The 27,967-nt window shown below is 38.4% G+C and overlaps 1 protein-coding gene across 2 annotated transcripts in view; it reads right to left on the bottom strand.

Moving 5' to 3' along the window:
- lpp (LIM domain containing preferred translocation partner in lipoma) overlaps nucleotides 1-27,547 on the bottom strand; it is a 136,655-nt gene extending 109,108 nt beyond the window's left edge. Inside the window, exons 1-3 of one of the 2 annotated variants that reach the window (XM_062424177.1) lie at nucleotides 27,359-27,547; nucleotides 21,557-21,625; nucleotides 4,987-5,032 (exon numbers count right to left, since the gene is read on the bottom strand). The gene's annotated coding sequence lies outside the window, so the exon portion shown is untranslated. The remainder of the gene's footprint in view (nucleotides 1-4,986; nucleotides 5,033-21,556; nucleotides 21,626-27,358) is intronic. The other variant, XM_062424178.1, reaches the window with a different exon arrangement.
- Between the last annotated feature and the right edge of the window lie 420 nt (nucleotides 27,548-27,967).

The following is a 27,967-nucleotide window of genomic DNA, read 5'->3' as shown; positions in this document are numbered from 1 at the left end:
AGTAGCATCCTTACATTTTAATATGAGACTGGAAGACTCTAAAAACAAGATGTTCTAAGAATTGAGAGATTATCTACTATATACTGTATGTATTTTATTGACTTGATATGTGCAACATTTTCAGATGGTATTATGCAATGTAAGCGAATACCAAACAAACATATGTTAGGATAAGATTCTGTCTGGATTTTTCTTTCAGTCCTGAAAGCTGTTTGAACACCTAATGCACACATAACTGTTGGGATTATCAGGTTGGAAAAGCTCTGAAGAAATTGTGAAGAGCAGTATGAATTAAAATAAGGACATACTGTATATGTATCTAAAAGATGTTTACCTTACATAAAGTGGGTTGGTATTCTGTTGGATTGAAATGCTATTGAATGAGAAAGGAGAAAATGCCTAAAATACAAAATTCCCTAAAAAGGAGGCCGTAATATAATTTCCCTGGTGCATCCCCTGGTTAGTGCAGCAAACAAATTGGAGAATTTGTCCTTTCAAATTAAACCCCTTCCTTTCAGAAATGAGTCAAGGAAAACCACGGCCATATCTCCAGCCAAGTCCAACAAAGAGTTAAGCATTTGAAATTCTACAGTGAAGCTAAACTGTTCTTGAAATTCGGCTGGCAGCCAGACTCGCTAGTCATCCGTCGATTTGATGTGTGCTTCAAGAATCTGGCCCAAACAGACAAACTGTGAGCCAGGCATCTAAACAGTGTGAGAAACCAAGAACCTTCCCTGGCAAGTTAAGTTTAGGGTGCCACTGTGGCCGAAACATGTAAGGTTGTCTCCCAGCCCACTTCTATGCTACTGTGATGCTTTTATGTTGGTTGAGAAATAAAACCAAATTGTTGTGTGTAGTGTCATTCTACTATTTGTCCATAAACATGTGTGATTCACAGTGTCTTAACAGTAATTAACGCAGGAAAATTGCTTCTTCTTTTTCACGTGTGAATCAGAGTTTTTAAGGTTATTAAGGTTGTGGGTAAAATGCATTTGATGGATTTTGGCCACACAACCAGTCACATTTTCCTTTGCTTATTTATGCTTAAATGTCATGGGTTGCTCTGAAGAAATCAAAAGAACAAATAAATGAGAAATTTAATTGGATAAACAAGTTTTTTAATATCTTTTTTTAAGATACCACTCTTACAAAAAACCCTGTAATGTTCAGTACTTTTTGCTTATGTGATTTTTTTTTTTTTTTAAAGTATGAATCGATACAAATTTATCTTTTATTACTCTTTGAGTGAAATGACTCACCTTACAGTCCAACAACTCCACACTGTAAATGATTTCTTGTGAGAATAAATAGGGAACTCCCCTATCTGTTGATGTAGTTGTTATAGATGGGTTTTCATAAATTTACCCCAGACTCATTAATCTAGTCCTGTTCATCTGCTCTCTCTGTAGTCTGTCAAATTATGAATGTGCTGCAAATGTTAACAAGAAAAACTTACCACAAAGAAATGATATTTTTAAACTACTGTAAAGCAATTAGTGAAAACCTTGAGAAGATCACACAGCTCTTTCAGTATGTAAAAGACAAAGTGATTTTAACATCAGTGATGACCCTGACACAAATGCAAGCCCATAGTTTCCATGGCAATTTTCTACAAAACAATATGGGGAAAAACTGCCATTGGCTCTTTTGAAGAATACATCAATGAAACTGTTATATTCTGATGATAGTGGCACACCTCAGCTAATTTCTCAAAAAGGTATTAATTTACAAATCTATACAAAATATACAAAATACAAAAACAAAGTTTATGGTTGATAGTGGCAAAGACACTTTTCGTGAGATGCAGATCTGAACATATCCGACAATGACTGTAGGGTAGTTTCACATAGCCACTGAAAAGGAGTTGATGCATCATCACAAAATAGACCTAAACTCTAATAAACACAGAATTTAAGACAGTATCAGATTATAAAACATTCTCAAACTATGTGTGTGTGTGTGTGTGTGTGTGTGTGTGTGTGTGTCTTTTACAGCTTTTGGTGATGTTAGTGGAGAGGGTTGTGTCTAATAATACATAACAAGGCCAGAGTTTGCCAGTTTTTGCCTATAAAAAAGAATCAGTTCCCCTGTCTCGGAGGGCACATGTAAGCTTATTATTACTAGAAGAATAAAAGTGTGTTAATGAAAGCCATAGAAGGGAATGTAGCTTCTTGGACCACCTGTTCAACATTTTCATATTCAGTGAAGAAGAGCTCAGGTTCCCATATGAGCACCTTGCCATCTGTTACAAAATTATATTGAATTTTGGTATTCAACAACAGTGCATGCTTTGCTAAACACATACACCTCAGAGCTTGCTCATTGCAGTGTTTGCATTTACAATTTGTATCGTGTTACTGTAACTTCTGTTCTGTACATTCAGTGCATTGTGACAAAGGTCTGTTCACTGGTGGAAGACTTTAGATCAGCATCTTTAGCTGATGGGGTTGATGATTTTTTTTTTTTTTTTTTTTTTTTTTTTGGGGGGGGGGGGGGGGGTGATTAATACAAGCTTGTAAAACTACTTCAAAGTGAGGATCCAGACAAATGACTGAATGACAATCTAATAGACACAGTGTTTTGTAACGTGGGTCAAAAAAACTAAAAGGTTTTAACTGCTCCATTACACTTTAAAATACACAAAGCAAGCATGACTAAAATACTACTGAAATTATATCTTAAATCAATTACATCAAGGCGTTAGCGTTATCATGACACGCAAATACAATTTTGATGTGGCTGTTAAGGGAGTTCTCAGCAGCTTATCAGAAATAACACTAGCAAAGAGTCAGCTAATTAGCAGATGAATACAAAGAAGCATTGTAGACTTAAAGGTGCAGTGTGTGGAATTTGGCAGCATCTAGCAGAACAGACTAGGAATATAAAATTAAAGAGAATGTTTTTATTTGTGTGTAATGTTTCCGTTAGCTTAGAATGAGCACTTTATATCTACATAGGGAGCTGGTCCTCTTCCACAGAGGATGCCATGTTGCCCGGCCATGTTTCTACAGTAGCCAGGAACAGACAATCCAAACACTGACTCTAGAGAGGGCCTTTTGTGTTTTTTAGGTTCACTGACACCGTAGGTTCTCCTACACATTTGGAAGGGGAAGGGGGGCAACCTCATAATCCTACACACTGCACCTTTAACTAATGTACCTAATGCATATTTCATATGCAGTAATAAAGTCTAGATTTTATTATCACCTAGTATTTAAATTTTCTCCTGTTTTTTGACATATTTTTGACACTTAAGTCGCCACTGACATTAATAAATGACCTAAAAAGCAGCGAGTAACTGTTCAGAATTGAAATAAATATCTTATTTCCTTTCTGACTGAGCTACATTAATTAGGTTAGTGGTGTTTATAGCTGTATTACAGTATATATGAATAGACAATGTATTTTGTGTTTCTTTTGTAGTGGTTGCGTCACATGACCTATATTTTTGGTTTCAGCCACTATGTCATGCTCACCACATATGGCCACATATGGCATATATTTACAGTAGTTTTACAGTGGTGTTACAATAATTAATTAATTAAATTCCTATGTTGAAGGCAAATTTAGCTGAACTGCAAAAATCTGGCTTATGTCTATCTGTGGTGTCTGAAAAAGCTACCTGGACAAAGCTTTATTTGATTAAAGAGGGTACTGTTTTTCCACATCTTTATCTTAAACACATGACTTGTATTCATCATAACCAAGGCTAACTAAATAAATCAGGAATGCATCATGGGAACACTCACAGTACGTCATTAAGGCAACCCCTGCCCTTTAGCCAAGTTTCTGTGACAAATTTGCATTGACTAAGCTTGGAAATTTTATTAGTGTTCAACTATTATATTTGCAAAAGTTAAACGTGTCTTTGTAGTTACTAAGATGCCAAAATCATCTAATAGAAATATAGATGCAATAACAATAGAATAAGCACATAACTTATAGAAATATACACTTATATAAATTAAAAACTTTAACATGATAAAAGGCTTTTCTATTATTTCATTAATACAGACATACAATCACTTCACCACGCCTCATTTCCAGTTTCAGTTTTAAAATCAGAACAATAACTCAGACTGACAAGCCTTTTATAAATAACACAGATTTGGACAGTACCAGTGAAAACAATGTTTCAATAATATTTTTAATAAAAACAATTGCAAATATGTCAGAAAACTCAGCTGCTGATTGTGTCTGAATATGGTTGCAATTTACAGCCATTGTTCAAAATAAACCAAAAAGCTCTTTTTAAAAGCACTACACTGTGCAAGATTCATAACAATACTTAGATATTTGTAAGTTATTGTCTTCTCTGAAAACAAAACAAAACAAAAAATACAAAAACTAAAGTAACTGACTAGAAATTATACTAATGGTCACAGAGGTCGCTGTTATCTGTAGCCCCTATTTAAGGTGGGAATGTTGTGCAGTTATTCCACCTCACCATCCTATATAAAACATATAAACCTTGAATGGAAGGGCATAGTTGTTCCATCATTGAGCTGGCCATGAAGGAAGTTACAGAGCTGAATCTACATCTGTGTAAAAAGTAGAGCACGCATGGCAGGACAGGGGTGTGATGATGTGTTATGTGTGCCACCCGCCACCTACATATTGTGTATGATGCTTTTTGCTTGCGTTTGAAGTGGTTTAAATATGCTCAGCTGTCAAAGTTCACCAGTATTGTTTAGAAAGCAATGTCACTGCCCAATGCTCATGTTGTACGTCACACTACACGCCAATGCTGCTGTGCTACACCTCTGCCTGATTCTGGAGTGAGGGCATGCTACCTAAAAATCACACCCCGGGGCAACATTATGCCAGCTTTGATTGGTTCAGTGTTAAAAAAATCAAAGCTGGCATAATGAGAGGTCTCCATTACAGCAGTATTGCCAGATCTCTGTTTAAAACAGGCTTGTGAATATAGTGTAGTGTAGTTGAAAAGTAGAGAGACAAAAGAAAGAAAGGAGGTCGAGTACTTACCAAAACTTTAACACTAAGCAATGATGGGGAAGACAGGATCAGACACCTGAATAGAAACAACAAATTTAAAATGTAAAATTACATTCACACAACGAAATAATCATTTAGGGCAGAGTGGATGTAAATCAATTCATTTGAACTGTCCAATCTTTGGTTGCAGCATATCTTTGCGCGTCCTGATTCCTCTCACTGCCTTACATTGAATTGTTTACTTTGGTAAAGTTACCATTAAAGTGCAGAGCTAACTTCTAAAGTGAAACACTAACTTTTGACTGCAGGGGATAAACTCAAAAATGATAATTGTGACTGAAATTTCTATTTCTGGTGTTGTGAATGTCCTACATTCTGTTTAGATACAGGTAAGGGTGGGGGTGGAATGATTTTTGTCTCCAGGGCCCGAAGATGTGTATTCCTCTAGCTGAGGAATGCTTTTGTTCTGATAAATTGACATTGTCAGTTTCCCACATTGCCACAGTGTCTCATATACTATAGGGAGCAGTAGTGGGAACACAGATGCTACATACGATTGGCGTCAGTCAATGTGACAGTTCTTGTTTATACTTCTTTTGAGGGGGGGCGGGGGGGGGGGGGTGTCTATTTTTCTAAATCTGAACTTCCAAGTCGAGGAAGCAGGAAGGAATAGGAATTAATACACCTACACTCCCCTTCTCCCTTTAGAATGGCAAAAATCTCTTTGTACTCACATCATAATTACTGGTGGGCGCCAGTTTGGGATTGTTATCCATGCCTCCTTCACACTTTTTTTTTTTTTTTTTTTTGCAAGTATAATACAATGTTTTGAGAACATGCAACTGACAACTAAGTCTTTTCTCAACTTCACTTCAGTTTCTTTACACTGTGCTAATGTTAAGGAACCAGTATTGCTTGAAGTGGCGTTCCTTCTTCTAGCATATGCTCCCCTATTTTCAGAAGGCGGCGTTTTCCACATGCGCAAGCGAGTAGCCGGGCGCGGAGGAAAAAAGTATCCGGCAGCCGACGTGCTGGGGACACGTTTCTCCGGGGAAATGATGTTGATGAACAAGCTCTATTTTGGTGTCTTTTCATGCACCCTGACACCCTTATTCTGTTCAAAACGCAGCCTCGACTACTGAGTGATTTGAATGTGTTTACCTCAAAACCTGTTTTTACTTTTCACTTTTAATTAGTGTGTTAGTGTTAGTGTTGAGCGTGGAACACTGGTGGATTTTATACTTTGTGCTACCACAAAAAGGTAGTGAGGTCACATGTATGTTTAGTGAGTTTTTAGTTACTAATTGATAAAACTACACATCAGAAAACATAAAAATAACTAATAAATTAAGCATTAATATTGTTTTAAAGCAACTTTTTCCATAAAAAAAATATATACACTAAGAAGTATGTGTAATTATTAGAGCTGAAAATTAGTTGATTGATAGTTTGGTGGCAAGTAAGACTCCTTCTCTCCTTGTATCGACTCCCAATTAGAGGATTTACTGCTTTCTTCTGTTTTATATTATTATAAATTAAATATTTTGGGTGTTTGCTGCTGGTGAGAAAAAAATATTTGTCACTATTTTCTTACATTTTTTATACTAAACAAATAAAAAAGAATAATTTATCATTGACCCAGTGAGCATATTTCTTGAATTAAATAAATGCTACAAGTATAGATAGAGACTGATCTATTATTGACAAAAAGGAAAGACTCAGTATTTTTATGAACAGAATTGGCAGTACTCTTACTACATATAAGAGCAGCTGTAAATATGGAAGAAATGTTAAAGAAAAAATGAAGAAAAAGACAAAAAATGTTATTGAATCTGCCACTGGAATTTCTGTTCGGGATCCCGATAAAAAATGCATGGAATTTTTTTTGTTGTTTACAAAGCATCGAAAAAGCAATATGCCCTTCAGAAAAAAAATGTCCCGTTTATTCTGAATACTTCCACAGTCTTTATTGGGACTGTCCACTCCTCTATAACAGCACCATCAAGGCCAAACCGCTGCTCCTCATATATATATACACTATAATTACTGTGTGCCTTCTACTCATACCAAGTTGAATAAGAAAGTAATCGCTAGCTAGGGACCTTATTAACTGTTAAAAAATATATTCCTCACTTCCTGTTTGCTTGTCTCGCCATCACCTTCAACTGTGCACCGCCGCTATGTGCTTGTGATATTTTATTTATACCTTTATTTACCCAGGGTAGATTTACAGAATGCAAACTTTATTATTTTTCAACTTCATGCCTCACACGCACAAACACAGCAAACATATTCACTCCTGGAATCTAATGATACAAGCATTTCTTCACCACCGTGGCTGGATTTTCTGCAGCTGTGAAAAAACCTATGGTGACTTCCTCTACAGCTAAGAAAGACTGAAAATCATCTCAGAAGGTTCACCAAAATATAAGAATTAAATGTTATAAAGTAGCACAGATACAATATCTGACCAACTGATTTTATTTTCCATGAGCGATGAGAGAAAATAACATATCCACTAAATGTGATTGATCTTGGACTTAGTCTCTGAGCTACAGATCCTAACAAAAATAAAAAAGGGTTCCAGTACGTCCTGTGCTAAGAAGTCTGAGGAAGTAGCCAGCTGAGATAGAGTTAGCTGGTGATCTGGCCAACAATCGTGGAAAACACAGGTCAGATGGGCTCATGGGTTTCAGTTTGGCTGTCAGTCGCTAACTGTAGCCAAACCAATAAATTTAAAGCATAAATTTTATGTCCCCTTTTATTCTAGCGCTGGTAATTCGAGAGTACCTGTAAGCTGATACAGGAAAGTTCCAAAAATGTTACCTTCTTATGATCTTCAGATGTTTACGCCTAAAAAAAATCATTCACCCTGAAGCGGCTTTAAAAAAGGAGCAATGTGTAATAGTTTATAGCAAAACACCAATGGCTTAAAGTTTCCTAGTATAATTCCATAAATACCAAGCATTTATCAACAGAAAACTAGCAATATTTCTACCGTATTACAGCACAAAGGTTAAGAGAACACACACAAAGTTGTACCTACCAATATCACCATTTTACACAATGTTATTTTATGATTATTAATAAAGTTTGCACAGCACCAAAAAGCCGCCCTAATAAATGCAATAGACAATGGTGAATTCCTCTCATCCTGAAGCCATGGCCAAAACCCAGAACCGAAAATGATTTGACGAAAGGTGCCTACGAATGAGTATCACAATCTATCCTCAACTTCCTTCAACATTGTCGGGTGCAACTTGAAATACATCAAATGAAATGAGCCAATTTCCCTCAATGCCACATCCATTATGATAACTTAGGTTCAACTATTTCCCATCATGTAGACTAAGGAAAAAAACACAAAGAGCTAAATACTCAAATTATCGAACCCATTAAACGTCCAGATAAAGTAATTTGCTATCAAACACAAGTGATCGCCCAAGTACATTGGACCATTAACACAATTCTAAAGACCCACAATCTGTCAAAGAAATGTAATTTAGGCCCTGAAAAGGTCTTTATTCATCAGGTTATGATGGACGGGATTCAAAGAGACAAGTGTACATGCGTGACACCCTTCGTCTAACCTTCATCTTCTTCTTGGTCCTGCACTCTGCTATTTTTACAGGTTACGTATGATGCGTTTGAATACTCATGATGCCTTTTTTTAAAACAGCAGCTCACCCAAACATGCTTCTCATAGAGATCTGCTGGAGCCGAGGAACGCTGGGTCCATTTCCTCTGTGGACACATGCTTTCTAAGTGCTCCTACAATGGACAGTTTGATTGGACCTTAATGTTTACAGCCTGAAAAGGTAGACCCGACCAATGAAAAATACATATCCCTCAAAACACCTTGGCCTTTTCCCCGGGCTTTATGGTGTATTTATAACCACTTCTTTATAGCACGGCGGCAAAGTGAAAGGCATGTTCAGATTAAATTAGCGCGTGGTACCTTTTTTGAACTAGGCATGGTACAGTACCGCTAAGTTTACAGGAATCTGCCTGAGGGCACACTCGAGTGCAGAGAATACCCTTGACAGGAAACAAGTGGCTCATCTGATTTATATCTGACCTGCTAACCATCCATGAGAGGTTCATCTGGACAAGGAATATGTCCAACCCTCACTTAGAGGTGAGCGGGCCGAATGGAGCGGAATCACTTTGAAAAAGCTCCAGTTTGTTTACACCTCTCCTTGATGTAAATACACTATTTCAAGAGGGGAAGTATTTTCTGAAGAATCGTGGTCTAAAATTCATCTCCTACAACTAGGATTCAAAAGACAGAAGCCTTGTTACAAATAAAACACCTTTCTTAGGGTCCTTGTAATAACCTTTCAGTCAGTACATGCTGGGAATGTGGAGTGAAATAAACTTCAACTGAACGAGTTAAAAGAAAAGACTTCAATGAAATATATATGCAAACCTAGCAGTGAGAGCTACCACAGGAAATGTGCTTTGAGTTCAGACGGCCGGGAATGTCTAAAAACAGTTCCAACAAAAAGGCAACAAGCACGAGCGTTCAAATGACAACAATAATACCTTGAAAACAAGCTCCCAGTTTAGCCAAATTTATTTGGAAGAGAAAATGAAAGCTAACGGTAAATTTACAATCTTCACTGTCTGTTGGAAACATCCACTGGAGTTTACAGCCTGGATTCCTGGCTCAAATTTGACATCCACACTCACCTGATGTGCATTGAGGGATCATTAGCACCATGATTGATGCTCTCACTTTAGTTTCCCCTCGAAATAAAGAATCTGAGAGAAGTGAGACTGTTTACAATCAAGTGTGATCGTCTGATTACTTCCTGTTTTTCCAGTGCTGGTTTCTAAAGTACAAAAAGGACTCATCTATTTTCTCTATAGACGATGTGAGGTGTACTTTCATAGCTTGTATGGGCATGAAACTCCCACTTGAATCTCTGCTTCTTAATAAAAAGAATACAAAAAAGATAGAGGCCTGTGTACCAAAATCAGAATGTGACTCTTTAACATTTGAATGTGTATCTTTTTTTTCTTCCCTGATCAATTGAGCACTATGTAAAACAGAAATGCTTTGAAGATTTTTAAACTTCATTCAAATTCCACTGAAGGTTAAAATGGATCTAATGTGCAGCATATTTGTTTTCCATGACTGAGTACTATACTCATATATGATACAACTACAGAATGATGTTAAACAAAGCCATTCACTTTTTATTATATTAATACTTTAAAAAAGTGTTTTAGCAAGTAAAACAAAGAAGCACAAGTTGTTTTTCTGAACACATGGGATATGATTCCTCTGGCATGCAGTAAGTAGACTGTCATCATATATTACAGAATTACTCATAGTGCATTATACTTTTATTGCACTATTATTAGTTTTATACTAGTATCATAATGTATACAGCCTATCTTTGCATTCTACATATTATTAAATGTTTCCTGTATTGTGTTATTTGTTAAATGCACTACTCTATATACCTCTGCTAATTTCAAAGTGTTTTTAATTGAATTGAATGAACTACACTTATCACTGACTCCTCTACCATCTTCAGACACATGCAGTCAGATCCAGTCTGGGTGTCTCTCTGATCTCAGCTGTGTTTCCTGTCATTTTTAAACAGTCTGTTATTCCTCACCTGCCCACAAGTTGCCTCCACTGAGTTTCAACTGACCCAATTGGCTGCCTACCCAGGTCTATGTCGTCTTGCTGCTGTAGTGGTCTGACCCGGCCTGTTATCTGTTAGTTTTTGTCTGTTTGCTGCTTTTTCCACACTGTTCACCTGACGTGTTCTTGTATCCGCATTCGAGCTCTCCTTCTTCCTGTTTGCCAGTTGCACTATGACCCAGTTAGTTCCAAAGTCCACCATCACACTTTCAGGCGCCGACAATCCCAATAAATCTGTGCGGGATCAGGGTTGTCCTTGAGGGCTCCCTTGTGGACTTTTTGAGCCAATATGTACACTTTCTATAAGTCTTCAGTGCTAAGTATAGATTTCTCAAGTGTTACTCAAACAGCATTTAGAAGCCCTGCACCCTCCAGCACACAATGATGCAGAAGTCAAAGTCTGTGAAGGTTCAGTGCTTAGAGTGGACATTTTCCTTCTTTCAATCTCAATTATAACCTCAACACATCAATAGTCTCTACCTTAAACAAAAAATATACAATTTAGTCTGCATGTGCAGTATTTATGTTACAAGGATGACTTGCAGAGAGACCAGTATATATCAAAGAGGGTCTGCAGGGAGCTCTGTGGTCCTGTCAAAAAACATTTGAATCTGGAGAGACTCCCACCAGTGTTGCAGTCAACTCAGAGATTATATGATTGGTTAATGGTCACTGTGTTACTCCAGCTGTCACTGACAACAGTGTCACAAAGAGGAGATGTTGCTTCTACTGCATTTACCATATAAACATCTCACAACAAGTAGAGAACACATTCATTTACCTTAAATCTGCTGACACAATGCACTGAATTAACGTGAAACTAATTCAAAGCACCTATGCGTGTGTTGTTATAAAACTTGCTTGGTATGATAAACTGAGGCCAATGTGTTACCTACCTACTTATACAATGTAATGTTATTAACTGTTATAAAATCTCACTATTTAGTACAGGACTGTTTTTCTGCTTTTCCTTTCTAATCTCAGTCATTTTCTGTGGAAACAGATACATTGAAAGTACATCTATACTTTGGGAACAAAATGCTCTTTAACGGGACAGAAAGTTAGGTTGCCTGTTTTTCTGGAATGTGAAGTAAACAAAGCTTTCTCCACCGTTCGGAAAAACAAATTGCACCGAGCCTCATGAGCTCCACATGAGAAAAACAAAGGCCCTTCTTTCATTACCAAAAAGTATCCATCTAAACAAATAGCGTCTCATAATGACATTAACAGAAGTCAACACTTAACAATAACAGATTTTCATTGATAGTTATATATACAGTCCATATAAGGGCTGTCCTCCCATTCCTGTGAGAGGCTTACGTCTCTGTGCTTTAATCATTAGAGAAGAACTGGACATTTTGCTCCCTGACAGGTGGCAAAAACAGATCTAGGGCTTTGCTTTATATGTTTCTTCCTAATTTAATGCTCCTACAACAAATGAAAGTTAGGCCAGTGAAGGGATTTAAGAGATTAGGGGACCCATCTAATGTACTGGATCTGTCTGATATTAACACAAGTGACCTCAAACCTGACACGTAAGGTCCCACTCTCACCCTCAGCTTAAAGCCCCACAGACTTCAGCCGAAAAAAGCGAGCAGGGAGCTCAAATAACAAGCGAGCCAGATATAGTATAACAGGCTGAATGTCAATGCTGAGGGCGGCCGCGCCACACTGCTTGATCCACAATGCACGCTACGTTCAATTGGACCCGTACAATTGGATAATCCATTAATGAAGCAGATTCTGTGGCGCCTCGCTAATGACCTCTAACCTCCTGTGACATGACATGAGAGCAGGGCGAGTAAAAGCACATGTGGAGCGACAAAGAAGCTTTTCTCTTGATGCTGTGACAAACCAAGAGTATATGGAAGCCCCCTCTACCTCTTCCCATATACTTATAATAGCATTAACAATGCTTTAAAGTCTAAATCTTACAGCTTTAGTGCTTTTAACAGCACCGCAAATAAATGGTTTGCATTTAGTTAAGCCTTTTTGGTTTTGTTTGTCTGTCTCTATATCCAGCATGGGAGTCAATATGGGGTCATCAGTGTGAGCGACTGATTGACACCATGATCAGCAATCAGAGTCAACAATCAACAACAACAGATAAGACAAAGAATTCATGTTGACGTGACTCTGCCCATGAACATAATATATGTTCCTGTTGGTCTACAAAATATCAGAAAACTGTGAAAAATACAAACCTATTACATGACCAGGAAGTCAATATCGGACAATTCTGCAAATCCCCGAAATACGTTCCCTAAAAACATTTCTTTACATACAAGATAATGAGAGTCTCGTCCAATCTCTGAGCCTGAAACCTCACTCAAATTTTAATTATCAAAAGCCAAAGACTTCAATTGTTGGGTCGGGGCTTTTTTGGTTAATGGAGCTTTCTTTCCTTTAAATTAATAGCTCAGATAAGAAAAAACCCATTTGCAAAAAGATATGGCCCAAATTCAAAGCATATCTATTTTTGAATGGGCCGTATTCATATGAGTCAAGTTAAAATTGAGATCTAAAAATCAGTTCGACATTTTTTTTGATTAAACTTTACAGATAAATACCATCAAATGGCCTCATGGGTATTGAATAGGCTGCCGCTATTCCATTTTGCATACAAAGCCTCATTAAGACACACAAACATAAACTCATACACGGCTTTGATGTATGGATGCATTAAAAGGGGCGAGTGTGAGGTTATGTGAAGACTCGGTGCCAGGTGTAACACTGCCAGAACAAGAGACAGTGACTTCCAGCCAAGAGAATGATTTGGGTCAGTAGGTAATTGCATTCCTGGACCACAGGGGACTTGTTGGCAATTAATCCTGCCAATGAGCCATGTGAAATATGCACACGTACAGTGTGCCAGTAGACTGATGAAAACAGCTCTGTTCACATAGCTCTTTCTAAGAGTGATAGGGTCAAATTTCTCCTGGTGACGCTCTCCGCTCAGTTACGATGATGAGATTAAGACAGCTGCAGAACAAAAAAAGTCTTGTACCTGACGTAGCGGAAAATCTTAACTCTTCCTGCTCGATTAAGCGTCGCCTTTTATCGCAAATATTGGCTACGACTTAAAAAAGCTTAAATTATCAGCTTCTTCAAAAACGGATACCCTGAAACCTCTAATTTTACCGAATGCATCAAGACATTTTTATCTTTAGAAGCGTCCCTATTCCTACCTTTCCTTCTCTTAATCACATTCAAGGAAAGCCATGCCAGGTTGAGAGGTAAATTCAAAATGGGTGTAGAATTACTCCAAAAGGCAAATAGCGCCGACTTTAAAGAATCATTTGCATTCCTTTTCATCCCACAACACATCCCTGGTGGTAGATGATATCCCATTATAGCTCTGTAGAAATACAATCTCACTTTGCTGTCGAGAGAGTTTTGTAATGTCAACACTTCCTGTGCAACTTCATGGAGACTCACAACAGTTTAAGATAAAATAGTAGAACAATGAGACTGGGTCAAAACCTAAAATTGGTTGGAACGTGTATGAAACGTTAGAGGAAGGATACAGGAAGGGGTGAGACTCTGCCAACTGTCAGTCATGCTGTCAGTCAGTCAGGCACAAACTTTTGCCTGCTGGGGTCCAGCCAAAAAGAAGTTGAAATACAGTTGAATAAGCTTCTTTGAAAGGTTGGGTAATTCAAAATGTTAATATTTTGTGACCTTTGCATCATAAATGCATGTTCTTGGAGCGCACTGGTAGCCAAGACGTAATTGCGCATACTACATATCCTCAACATCCTTGGTTCAAGTTCGACAAGGATCCTTTGTTGGGTGCCACACCCATTTCTATCTCCCCTTGTGTCCTGACAGCCTCTTTGCCACTAAATATCCAATAAAAGCTTTAAAAATAGATAAATAAATGTTCTTTGATTGGCTGCACTAGTTGCTGTTGATCATTGAAGGTAAAACAATGTTTTAAGTTGTATCACTAACCATGTCCAAACTTTTGTCATTATAATCTGATCTATAGATATTTAAGACAAGGATATGCGCGTTCCTGAAATAGCACATAAAGGAAAAGGATCCTTTAAGCAAGTGTATCCTCATGCAATAACTACTGAATTCATCAGTCATGACGTAAAGTGTGTTTTGACGACTCATTACGTCACTAACAGCATCCAGCTATGAAGCATTGTCATGACGTGGGCTGTGGGGAGAATTTTGTATTGGGAAATGGAACAATAAATGCAGGCTTGAGGGAAATAAAAACCTGCTTCAAAGTGTCTAAGACCTTAAACTGAGGTGATGATTTATGTTGAAACAAAATAATGGTCACCAGCATGCGTCCAACTCAACATTAGAATGCGGGACCCAGACGTAGGTTGGAAACAAATTGAAAACAAATGCGTCTGAGATCGTTGTTTATTGAGTCGAGCCACCCGCCTTGCCTGAAAATGATTTTTTAAAATCATTTTAATAAGGAGAAAACCTGAAAAACTTCTTAATGCTTGGGGTAAAATATATGTAAAACATTCTTCCTCTGTTTTATCAACGCTGGTGCCACTATGACAATTTTTCCATGAGACAAAACAGAACGCTCCACTGCACATTTCCATACAATCTCAGTGTTCAGTCCACAAAATAGCTGTTGAGAAGGCATCATTAGTTATAGAGTAATCAAGACTTGAACACAAAAACAGAAAGTAATCAAACCCCTTAAAGTGATTCTCCTTAATAGGAAAGATAATCTCCTCCACGTTGGCTTGATTCTCCTCAGCTCAGCTGGATCTTCGCTTGTAATTGCTCTTGTTAATCATGCCTTAATTTGTTGACGAGATTCATTTGGAGGACTTGTCTTGAAAACATACAATCTGTCCTAATCTGAGGATGCCAGCATCTTGAAATTAAAGGACGGTGAAGTAGAGTGCGAGCAGATTAAGTCAGAGTGTCTGCGATGATGTAACACTGTGATCAGTGTGGAAGAGGCGGCAAATGATCTCAAAACATCCTTGATACTGTGGCTGTAAAGGAAAGCGAACTACTGTCATTTGAATAAATTTCACTGGTTATATTTATACAAGATAATCATGAATCTGGTGTTTAAATATACAAAGTCTCTAACAGGGTGTGTAAACTTTGATAGCTACTAAAACAATAGTGAGGTCATCAGAGCTCTGTATCTCTGTCATAGTGTTTTTTATTACAACAAAACTCCTCTATAAAACCTCTCGCCACAGATTCTTCCCAGTAAGCAGCTGTGCACCGAGAAAAACAAGATTACAGCAGCTTTAAAACAAAACTATGCTTGACCACGGTCAATAGATCAATTAAACAGCGATATCTACCAAAACTCTTCTAACATTAACCACCATTTGCCAGTGTCACACCAGACCGAGCAAAATGTCTGCATGAACTGAACTAAGCGCGGGTGCGTTTTATTCCTCATTAATTAAACCTTTCATTTTTTAGAAGAAATAGGATCCATTTCTTCATTCAATTGATACAAAAAGCACAAAAACCTCCACGGTGAGGCACGCTAAGTGTACATGGACATTTTGCATGTGTGTGACTTCAGGTGCCGCTGTTAGATACCCATCTATTGACCCTGTACGCATATGGAACACGGAAGCATTTTGCAGTTCTGTCTTTTAACTTCATGTCTACACCTGATGTAGGAACATGTATGTGTGATGTTGAGTGGTTTGACGAATATAAATATGAAACATACTTTTTTGTTTACCACATGATAACCATATGTGTCATTTTATAGTTATGATGTAAATAGTAAAGATAAAGACAGTGGATGACTGCCTCTGTATATTCAATAATAAATATGTAAGCACACAGATGTCAGTATCCAATAAAACTATATGGAAAAAAATGACAACTGACACTGACAGGCAAGCTGACAGTCCCCAGTGTCATTTAAAGATAAAAGTAATTAGATAATCACCACCACACCAGTAGTAAAGTCAATAGCATCAAAAATCATTTACCACTTCTACCTCTGCTTGTGAAGAAAAAAAAAACAACTGCCAGACACCTGCCACTAAATGTCTGAAGTGTGAAAGTAAGAGCCAAGAGGAAGGTCAGACCTGTAGCTATCAGTAAGAGTGGATGCTTGGAAAAACCAGAATAATTCAATGACCTGAAATGCCCCCAACTCTCTCTCACAAACTCACAAACACACACACACACACACACACACACACACACACACACACACACACACACATCTACAGGAAAAACATACCGGACTATTGAATACATTTCCATTCTTACATATCTATTCAATTTGTGAACAAAATAGGCAGACGCTATAGATTTCTTTGCGCTTTTCACCTTCATCTATAACCTCTGCATATTACTGACAAACAGCTGTGTACACAGTCTGTCTCACTGTCAAAGAATGTCTCAGTGCTGCAGTGCTCAGTTACTCTTAAACACATATTATCTAGTCAGCTTATGAAAAGTCAAAATCATTTCTCTATCTTTTCCCAGACTTCCAGACATGCACAAGAACGCTGTGTATTGGTTTTGAGCCAAATGAGACTAATAATGACAATATTGAAAAATTAAAACAGTGACAAAAAGTAAAAATGACAAAAGTTCCCTCAATGGACAAAGCAAAAAAAGACATGAACAAATGAATTATTAAATGATATTTTGTTACATTATAGTATATCTATTTTGACAGTAATCAATTGCACACTCACTGAATAAACACGCCACCATAAAACTAAATATTAAAAAGGAAAAATGAGCACACAGTGATACTCACAGTTTCTCTTTAGGAGCACAGAAAAAGGCTGCTAGACTCACTAAATAGCAGTAACTTGGAAGGCTCTTCTCACCCCTAGAAAGCCTTATGCAGCTGAAATGACTCACATCCCCTCTTCCAACCCCTGTCAACCATCGTGAGGAGGTAAACATTTCCAAATATGGAGAAAATATGAAGACGGTATTGAGGGGCAATATCAGTTTGGTTTGCTTTTTAGCTTGGAATGCCATACTCTGTGAGCCAGAGTCACTTGACAGAGCCAGTTCTGTGGTGCATACCTTTCACTTGGAATAATAATGATGATTGTGGAAAGCCTTTTTTTTTTTTTTTTTCACCACCGGTTTGGGTTCGGTCTGACCTAAGATGGGTAACGCTGTGAGCCTGCCCCGCCAACTCCATTTTTTAAAGAGGGGATAGTCAAAATGTAGAGCTGTAAATCTCAAGGAGGGAATATTAGAAGAATGCTTTAGTTTATTTGTTCATCGAGCCACCAGGTAAAGAAGGGAAGCCCATTGACTCGGATTATCTTCAAGTGATTGAGATGGTGTAATTAAAGTGTGACTACTTCGCATGAGTGACGCGGGTCACCCGAGATCAGCGTAATATTAACAAACAGCTAGAGGAGGACATGACGCCGCCCTGCATTGACTGGACTTGTATTGAGGAGCAACTCGGCTTGAGAGTGCTCGTTTCCTGATAGAGAACAACCCACTTCATCCAAATCCCAAAGGACCGAATTCCAAACTTCCTACGTATTCATACAGTTTGCATAAACAATACTTATTTATTAGCATTTAAAACACAGTCACTGCTTTTTTTTAGTTCTGGTTTATTTCCCACATATTTTACTTATTTTAATGGCCGAACAGAAAACAAAATCACTCTGAATTGGAACATTTCTTCTAATAATTTTGCCCACTTTCACTTTGAGTCCTGAATCTGATACGTATCCGATTTTTTGCCGTGCCACCTCAGTCAAAAACACTCATGAAAGAAGTATTAGTGTTCACTTCCACATGACTTCGGTGCATCGTGACTGCACTGGCACGTTTGGAAAAAGATGAGACGACAGACAAACTCTAGAAGAAATAAACATTGCATTGTTTGAAAGCATATTAAACGAGACAGCTGAACGGGGCGACATGGAGACAGAGATAAGAACCTGAAAAATAACATTTAAGAGTTGAATAAAAGAAGAAAAAAGCACTGAGCGTTAGAGCTGGCACTCTGGCTGCACAAAAACCTACAGAGATATTTCAGCAATAAAAAGTTAATAGGAGTTCCTTCTAAAAGTTACAATACAACTCTACTACAGCTGATTTATAACATACAAGACAACCAAGCACATCTTGCTTTTTATTAAAGTTCCCAAACCATCCTCATGGACATATTTATCATTTTTTAATAGGGAGTTGGCCTGAAATTTGCTACATTCTGTGCTTGTATTTTTTAGTCTGGAAATAAAACACAATCTTCTAATCACAAGTGCTACTAGCACTAAACATTACAGCACAAATCAAAGTAATTCCTAAATCTGATCAACAGAGAGTGTATTAAAATAAGCACAGCAGTTAACAATACACGGTAAACATTAAACTTGAAGCCCAACATTCGTGTTAAATGATGTTTGACCCATTATTACGCTCTGCAGTGGTTATAAGGCTGGCCTCGTGACAGGTGACACTATTCTCCAGCCCTGGCCTAACTTATCTTTAATGTGCCTTCTCCTTAAATCCTACTCCACATCTACATTGTATAGGTTTAGGATAAACTGCCATGGCTGGGAACACTGGTTTGATAGACATTAACATCTTAATTCCACACCTCACTCAGTAATCCAGCCGTTATACCGATTTTTCGAGCTCCACTTGTCTTACAAATAGTTCTATCAGAATACTTGTACACCCTTTAAGCGTCCTTACATTTATATCCTCACATAAGCAAAGAGAAGCCTGACCCAGCCTCATACACGGTATCTACTCAGGTTAAACTACAGTGGCTGTCCCAACTGGTATGATGAGGCAACTTCATATGAATGCCATGACCTGCTGTTGTCCAACCACCATCACTGTATTCCAGACTGATTCCACTAGTCTTACCAATAGCCACTAAATAGCAGTCCCTCATGTATGACACACTTGAATGACATCAATTGAACTGTTCTACCAAACACTAAATATTTAGTTGAGTCGGGTCCACGACTGAATAGGTTCAGCCAACTTAAAACTCCAATAGCAAGTTAAATTTGTCTTCAATATCACCATCTAACCGCATGCTAACCAACATTAAAACCATGTCAAAATAGCCACCAGCATTATGCTACTTAACCTACTTAGCAACAGTCAAATAACTGTCTTCATCTACGTCATCTTGGCGAGCAACAAAGCACGCAATTATATCTACCACATCACGTTAGGCTAACGAGCATGTTAGCCCCAATTAGAGTCTTGTGTATTAACCTGCATTTGTGTCACAGAAGTAACCATTGGTTTCTGTAGAAGATAATTAACCGGCAACGTCTGAAAAACCCAGAAGGCTGTTTTAAAAAACACTGAGCACTGTTTTGACAGTATTTCCAGACTCCCCGAAGACTCTTCTAACCATCTGGAGGGGGAAAAAAACGTCTCCTGCACCATAAAAAAGATTTTTAACTGGTTTCCCAAATTGTGGCTCTGTTTCCTATCCAGGTAGCAGACTGGCTGCCATCTATGTTTTGATAAAGGAAGAGAGGGGAATCTTGGGAAACAGGTTAAAAATCTTTCTTATGATTCAGCAGGAGAATTTGTTTTTTTCATCCAGATGGTAAGAAGAGTCTTTGGGGAGTCTGGAAATACCTTCAGAACTGCAGCAAAGTTTTTTTTAAAAACCTTCTGGGTTGTTCAGTTATCTTTTAGAGAAACCAGCGGTTACTTCTGTGGCACAAACTGGACCTAACTAGCATGTTAACACCATGTGAGCTAACAAATATTCTAATACTGTGCTTAGCTAACCAGCATATTGCCTGAACGAATGAGAACAGTCCATCAACAGTCTTGCAGACCTTCACAACACACCCACCTGACCTCTAACCCTGAACCATCTCACCACTCATGCCTAAACCTAACCAAGTGGGTGTGTCGTGTAGATACTGTCAGTCCACAGGTAGACATACATAGAGAGAAGACTTGTACTAAACAACAAACAGCATGCTAAGCTAACTAGCAAACCAACAGCATACCTTGTTAATCAGGATACTGCTGAAATTTCTATATAACCAAACATTCTTCTACAGCTACTCAACCATCTACAATGCATACACCTCTTAATGGCTTGATTCACCAGGAGGCTCTGCGTTGTGTTCCTAAACTTATCATGGCCACTCTAGTTAGTAGGGCTGGGTATCGGTACTCGATACCTTTAAGGTATCGACTGAAATAAATCAATACCAAGTAGTATTGAAACGTCTCTCCTCAAGAGACACCTACAATCGTTTCTTTTTTGCACCCACAGCTAGAAAAACATGACTATTTGTATGGACTTGGATTTAATGCGATTGGCCCACTGCCACAGCAGCTACAACCCGTCTGTAGTGGCAGTGAATTTGATGATAGGTATCGAATGAAGTACTCAATTGGTATCGGTATCATTTTAAGGGTACTTGGATTGATACTAGTGTTGTACTTTTTTTACACGATATCCAGCCTGTGATTAGTGGGATTAGTGATCCCACCAAAATCCTGATCATTTTATCACATCACAACATCCACATTATAACCAGTACACCAGACCAGGAGTTAACTGGTCAGAGTATATTTGTCACCATGGACGACAAGAGGTTAATCTCGGAAGGCGAAAATCACATTTTATGATACCACTGCTGCCATGACTGCCCTGGTCCCCAGCTTACTGTGCAGGTGGAGGGGCAGCTCTCCTCTCTCTTGTGCTGCCAGAGCAAAATGCTCTGCTGCTGAAACACTCCCCGGTGAGGTATGGCACCATGAGGATAACGGAACAAAGGAGCATCGTCGCTGGAACATGATGCAGCCGTGCCCGGTGGAATCAAAGCGTAACACCACAATCAAACACTATGTCAGGCTCAATCTTCCAAACAAGCTGACCAAACCTCTTCAGATATCTCACCATACACCATACATTTCTGTCTTAAGCATCTTTACTTTACTATATATATATAGAAGCCCAGTAAAGCGAAGTAATCATACCTTTTCTCCTCTCTGGATGTATGGGACTGGAAGATTGTTGACACGATGCCCAGTACAGTATGCTGCAATCTGTTGTGATTGAGAAATAAAGACAACTATATTACTCAAATGGAGTGAATGAGCACAATAGAGCTGGCTGAATAGGACCACACCAACATGTTAAGTGGGTGCTGTCAACTTTTTTCTCTGACTGAGTCATTCATCAGTGGAAAGATGAACCGAGGGCAAGCTGCTATAAATCTTGGATGAACCTGAGTGCTAGCTGTCCATTTAAATGTTAGTCATTTTTCAGCGGGCCTCTGTCACACTGTTATAGTGATACTTCACAGCAGAGACACAGTGCAGTGAAAACAATGCTGACACTACAGATGATATGTCACCACAATGTAACAGTTATTTAGTGAAGACTGAAATTACATTGTCATATAACTGTATGTAAACTGGCAGTCATGTGGTAGGTCACAGAAACACCTTATTACTTAGGTCTTTTACAGTTTTCCTTTGTTCAATTTAAAGGCTCAGCTCGCTCACACAGGCCTTTTCGGTTATTTTATGTGAAGCTATGCTGGGACTTACATGATGTCACCAAACTCTCATAAGGTTATAATATCAGTGTACCCACCTCAACGGGTGCACCACAACTAAAACGAGAACTAGGGAGATGCAAATCAAATGCAATCCTCACAGTCCTGACATCTAATCACGCAACATAAGTTAGAACACCTGCATGGACAACAGCTTTGAGTTAACTTTAATGTTGAAATAGACAACTTTCTTTTTTTGCTTTAACTTATCTCTATGTAGGGTTCGATCTCCCAGGAAAATGAAGGCTGGACTTCCGGCACAAAGGAAGTCCATCAACTAATGTGCAACCAAAGGAAGAGGATAGTACTTTTGATTTCCCTGATAACTGTACGTAACTATATGTTATGATAATGTTAGGTGGACAACCGCTTTCTGTTGTCTTATTGCTGTTCTAAGCAGTTCTGACACTGTGTATATCTATTAACACTTCCTTTTAGTTGTAATGAGTATATGACCAGAATAAACAGTTTTTGCCTGTTCTCAAATTCAATATAAAATCATGACAACTTCAATTAACCTCTTCAGTGAACATCTCTTCCCTAACTTATTTTCAAGGTGGTCATTTCTTCACAGAGCTACACTGCGGACATGGAAAAGCGGTCCAAGTTGTCTTTGCGACAGCGGCACAAACAATAACACTACTTTGAAACACTCGAGAGTGGGGAGCTGGAAAGTTGTCAACTTCCACTTTAATGTCAGCACTTATGATTCAATCCTTTGTTTATAGCATAATGGCAGCAGTCATGTAATCATCAATGATATCATTCTGCGCTCTCTTGGTATTAAATACAGAGCGCTCAATTGTGTGGTTTAGGATTTTGACTTTCAATTATTTTTATCATTTATTGATTGCTTGATGCTATTAATCAAGAAAAAAAACATAAAGTTCCAGGAGCCTAACATGATATCTTCACTGCTTATTTTGTCTCACACAATTTTACAATGGTATGAAACAGAAAACCCAACAAATCCGTACATTTAATAAACTGTAATATGTAAGTAGAAGAAAATCAATAAAGAATAAACCAATGTTGTGTCTGGTAATCAAGTAAACTAGCAGCACATGTTATGAAGCTTTTCTTGTAAAAGGACAGCAGCACACTGTTGGACATTCTTCTTTACTCTGACTTTCCTTTTTTTTTGCTCAGCACCAGTTTTGTAGAGAGTTTGGTGAGGATGTGCATATGCTTCTTCTCTCATTATTTTTGTACAGCAAATTCCCTTATGGACCTTGCAGATGGTGCTAGCAATAGTTGGTGGGTGATTTCTGATGCAAAAGCAAAAGCCAGCAAAAAAACCCACACACACACACATGCTGCTATCTAGTGCAATAAACCTACAAACAAATTATCATAAGACTAGACTAATTTTCCTATCCTGTTTTTTTTAACTGCACTACAGAGTTAACAGGACAGACTTCTGAGAAGAGAGCACCCTCTTGTACTTTGATCCCCGGCCTCATCATGCAGTGAGTGCCGGTGTGAAGAATAACTCCTAACACACATCAGTCATTCCTCAGTCACTGTAAGTGGATTTAAGTCAGAGACAGACAACAGCATTGTTGTGCATACCAGCCACCAACATATCACACACCTACCTGAGCGCATGGCACAAATATTAAGCGGGCACTGACATGTCAATAGCGGCGGTTACACACACACACACACACACTTTTTTTCCCATTCTGATTGATTGTTTATGTGCTTTGACGCATTTAATTGGAACAGCTGTGTGACAGGCGCGAGAGTGATGAACACATCAAAACTGGAGACTCAGCAGCCGTACATTTCTCCACTCTCTGTCTCTGCTGAGATTGTCACTACAGTGAGAATAGCTGCTTAATTCAATCTACTTTAAGTGAACTGTTCAGGATAGGCTAACCCACTGTCATTAACTCCCTTCACCTTAATCAGAAGGTGGCGAGCAGGTCACAGGAATCTGGCTCAGGTTCCTACCTAAACTGTACACACACTGCAATGCTACAATCACAGCTGTTAACTTCATACTCAGTCACACACACACACATACTTTCTCCCTCTATACCATCACCTAATATAACCTCTGCATGGGGCAAACATACGTAGAAAGACTATACTTATTACAACCAGTGAGAATAGATCAGATTAAGCGTTTATTAGTTATTATAGGTGCTAATATTTTCCTATTGAACAGATTATGTAAGGTTTATACTGCCCTTCTCCTTCCACTCATGCCAGATAAAGCCAATCTATTCTGATTGACGTGGTTACATGAGGCATTTTTATTCTGATTAGGCTATTATTCTGATTATTAGTGGAATATTAGGCTCGATGTTAACTAATGATACGCCCTCTCTGCTGCGTCATACTGGTGCTTGATTGCATTATCTGTTAAAAAGATATATATAAAAAAAACACATACCCTATTTTTGTTCTCCTCTTGCATCCATATCTAACTTTTTTCAGGGGTCAGAGTATATTTTGGTGGCGGTAGGATCTTTAGTACTTTATAAAGAAGAGGGTGTTTTAGTAGTTTGTTGGGTTTAGAAGTCACAAACCTTGAGATTACAACCCTATCCTGTCAAGAGACCCCAGCAGCATGACTGTAATAGGTGTTGTATGTAAGGTTTTCTGGTTCCCCAGCAGTTTGTAATGCTCAGTGTGTTACCGTTACATTCAAATCACAGAGCTGAGCATCAGAGTCTCTGAAAAACCCAGAAGGTTGTTGAACAACAACTTACCGCTGTTTCCAAAATCCTCAAACACTTCGAACCATCTGGATGAAAAAATACTCTCTTGATAATACAATGAAAAGAAAGATGCTTTCACCTGTTTATCAAGCTGGTCTCTAATCCAAACAAAGATGGTAACCAAAGATCACAAATTTACATGCTCTTCTTGTTCAATAAAAGAAAATGATGATTATATTCTGGAAATAACTTTAGGAAAGTGGTACATTTTGCTAGATAACTTTCTGGATTTTCTGGCCAACGGATATTTATTTTTCCGGAAAACTGGATGCTTAATTCTGGGATTTAAAATGTAACGGACACAAAAATATGAAAGGTATGAGAGCCACATAAATGGGCCTCATGTGGTCCTTAATAATCAAGAGTTAGCAAGAAAAACCTGATGTTGTAAATTAGATTTTTTTCTGTTTTCTTTATTCAATACATGCTGAATTAGTTTTGCCTTTTGTACCTGGAGCACTTTATGGCCACATTCTCACAGGTGACACTTCCTACTCTAATCCTACGTGTTGCGAGTCTCCGCAACTGCTGCTGTTCCTTCCAGAAAAAAAAGGACATCATCATTAAAATATGCCAAGAATCACAAACAGTAGAAACAACTTGACTAAACCTACCAGGGGGGTCTGAGCTCAAAGGCAGCTGAGGCGCTCGTCTTTTAACATCATCAATGCTGTCAAACGAGTTCCTTTTAACCAGAGAGTTTAAAGACAGTTCCGTTTAATGTCGCCCGAGTCAAGAAATAAATGTGTCGGTACGACGCAGATATATTCGGTTTGATGGCGGCGCTCTCAGGGGACCTGCTGTTATTGATTTGAAATTCATATCTGAGTCAAAGTTTGAATTCAGTCTTTTAGTGAGACTTATGTTTTTTCCCCCGTTTGCTACGTTTTATGGAAGAAAACAATATCTACACTCTTTTGTCACTCAAAGAGGAAGGCCATGTTAAAGCCTTTTACAGCAGTTAGTCATTTGGGTGTGACTGTGACCCGTGTTTCATTTCTGGGAGGAAAACAGGATAGGGTGTCTTCAGTGTTGGGTATAAACAGATAAGAAAAAAACCACACACTTTAAATGTCTTTAAAAATGAAAAGTCATGTCTATGTTCACTATATGAGTAAACACTGCCCTCCATCATTAAATACTAATAAACAAGGCTGGAGTACGCCACCTTACCTAAAAACTAATGGGATTTGATTGGTTTAATGTACTTGGGAGTGTTGACATGTGGTTTTCTTTTCTGAGACATTCAACATTTAACCATTTATCTCTAGGAGGAATTAAGTCCCATCATTATGGACTGTCCTCCACCTCTTGTTGCACATTAAGTGGGCATGGTACATGTATATTAAGGGTCTGCTCAGGCTTGTTGACATGCAAATGAATGAAAATGACTCTTATAGGATGACGCTATACCCTGATACCACTTAGATAATATATTTACTACCAATTTCATAGAAATTAAATGTGTCATACAATAGAAAACATTACCTGCAAGGTTGTTAGTGAAAAGTCTATGTTTGGGCGGAGCCAGGTTTGACCTCTTTGTGCATTTATGTGTCACAAATCAAGGCAGGGATGATTTCCTGCTTTGTCTTTACTTCCAAATGTGGAAGCCTTTTTTGTCCTAACCCAGGCTCAGAGTATATACAGGCCTGCTCTGTCATGTTAAGTTAGTCTACAGCTGCTTTAAGGGTAACAGTAGGCCTAACTCACAACACTTATCATTAATTCTGTCACTATGGACTTATAAGTGTTGACACAATGAATGACTTTGTCGTTTTAAAAGCTTCAAAAACACAAGGTAACAGCTTCAGGTCATGAATTACACTTTTAAGTAGCTTTTTTTCCCTTTTTTTAAAAATAAAACCACTTAAACAACGTGGCGAATCTGTGCTAAACAAGTGAGTAGGCTAACATTGTATAGAGACTAGCACACGGTTATTTAGCTCACCGTTAACACTGTAACGGAACACGTCGGTTAACCGGACTGCTAGGTAAACTTGAGCGACATATTTTCTGAGCACAGGGGCTCTCATGTTTCTCCGGTGACAGTCTCTCTTCCGCATTGCTCAGCAGCAGACCACTTGGCTAAAAACAGAAACACCAGAGACGCCCAAAGTCCCTTAACTGACGGCTCACACCGTCTTAATATTCTCAATGCGTGACTACGCCAAGTTGAGGACAACCTAGCGACAAGTTAGCTTAAGTTAGGTTATCCTCATGTAACGTTTCTAACTATTACACGCCAAGTATACCACCGGAGTCCACGCCCTCTCTGTGAACTCCGTCCGAGCTACAGTAAAAAAAAAAAAAAAAAATCATATTATAGCTTAGCAAGGCCGAAACAAATGGAGGACGAGCCTCCACTTCAACAATATAGGGTTATCTATCAGTCAACTGCTAATGCTACACCAGGTTTAGTCACAGCAGATACTAGCGGATAAGGTGTAAAGTGTACCAAAAAAAGAGTGCTCGATAGCTTCGCTTACCTCGCTTTCTAGGAAACACAAGAGAGAGAGGTTGAAATCCCACCTAAAAAAAAGTGAAACTTCTTGATCCAAATTCTGGGAGAGTTGTGGGTAGTGACGTCACGCTGTGAAATTCCAGCCGTCTGAGTGAGTGGAGAGGTTTGCCCATGTAAGGCAGCAGGCCAGCGGTGCACCCAGCCAAAACATCCCGCTCCCACTGCCTGCTTGTGTTTGTGCAAGGATGTATGCACAAGAAAAATGTATGGTGAAATGTCATGTCGTTCTGTTTTTGTATAAAGATTTTTTTTAAAGGGCGTAGGTGTGATTTTAACTTTTCTAAATTTCTTTTAATAACTGTGTGTTTCTCTCTATCAACCCCTTCTCTCTCATAGTCACACACACACATATACACACATAAAGAGCCTGACTCTGCAGAATGTTTACTCAATGAGTATCTGCTGACTTGCCTACATTTGATTTGACTGATACACTACCAAGAATAGTATTTAAAATAACATAACCTATCACCCCTAAACAAGTTTTACGTTATACTGATTGGCTGCTGTTGGGTGGAGACTTTGTAACTCCATACTTTGTTTTGGACATACTAGGTTTCCGACAATGACCATA

This window comes from Scomber scombrus, chromosome 8, assembly GCF_963691925.1.
Source record: "Scomber scombrus chromosome 8, fScoSco1.1, whole genome shotgun sequence".
Classification (NCBI taxonomy): domain Eukaryota; kingdom Metazoa; phylum Chordata; class Actinopteri; order Scombriformes; family Scombridae; genus Scomber; species Scomber scombrus.
This window is presented reverse-complemented; position numbering and strand designations above follow the sequence as displayed.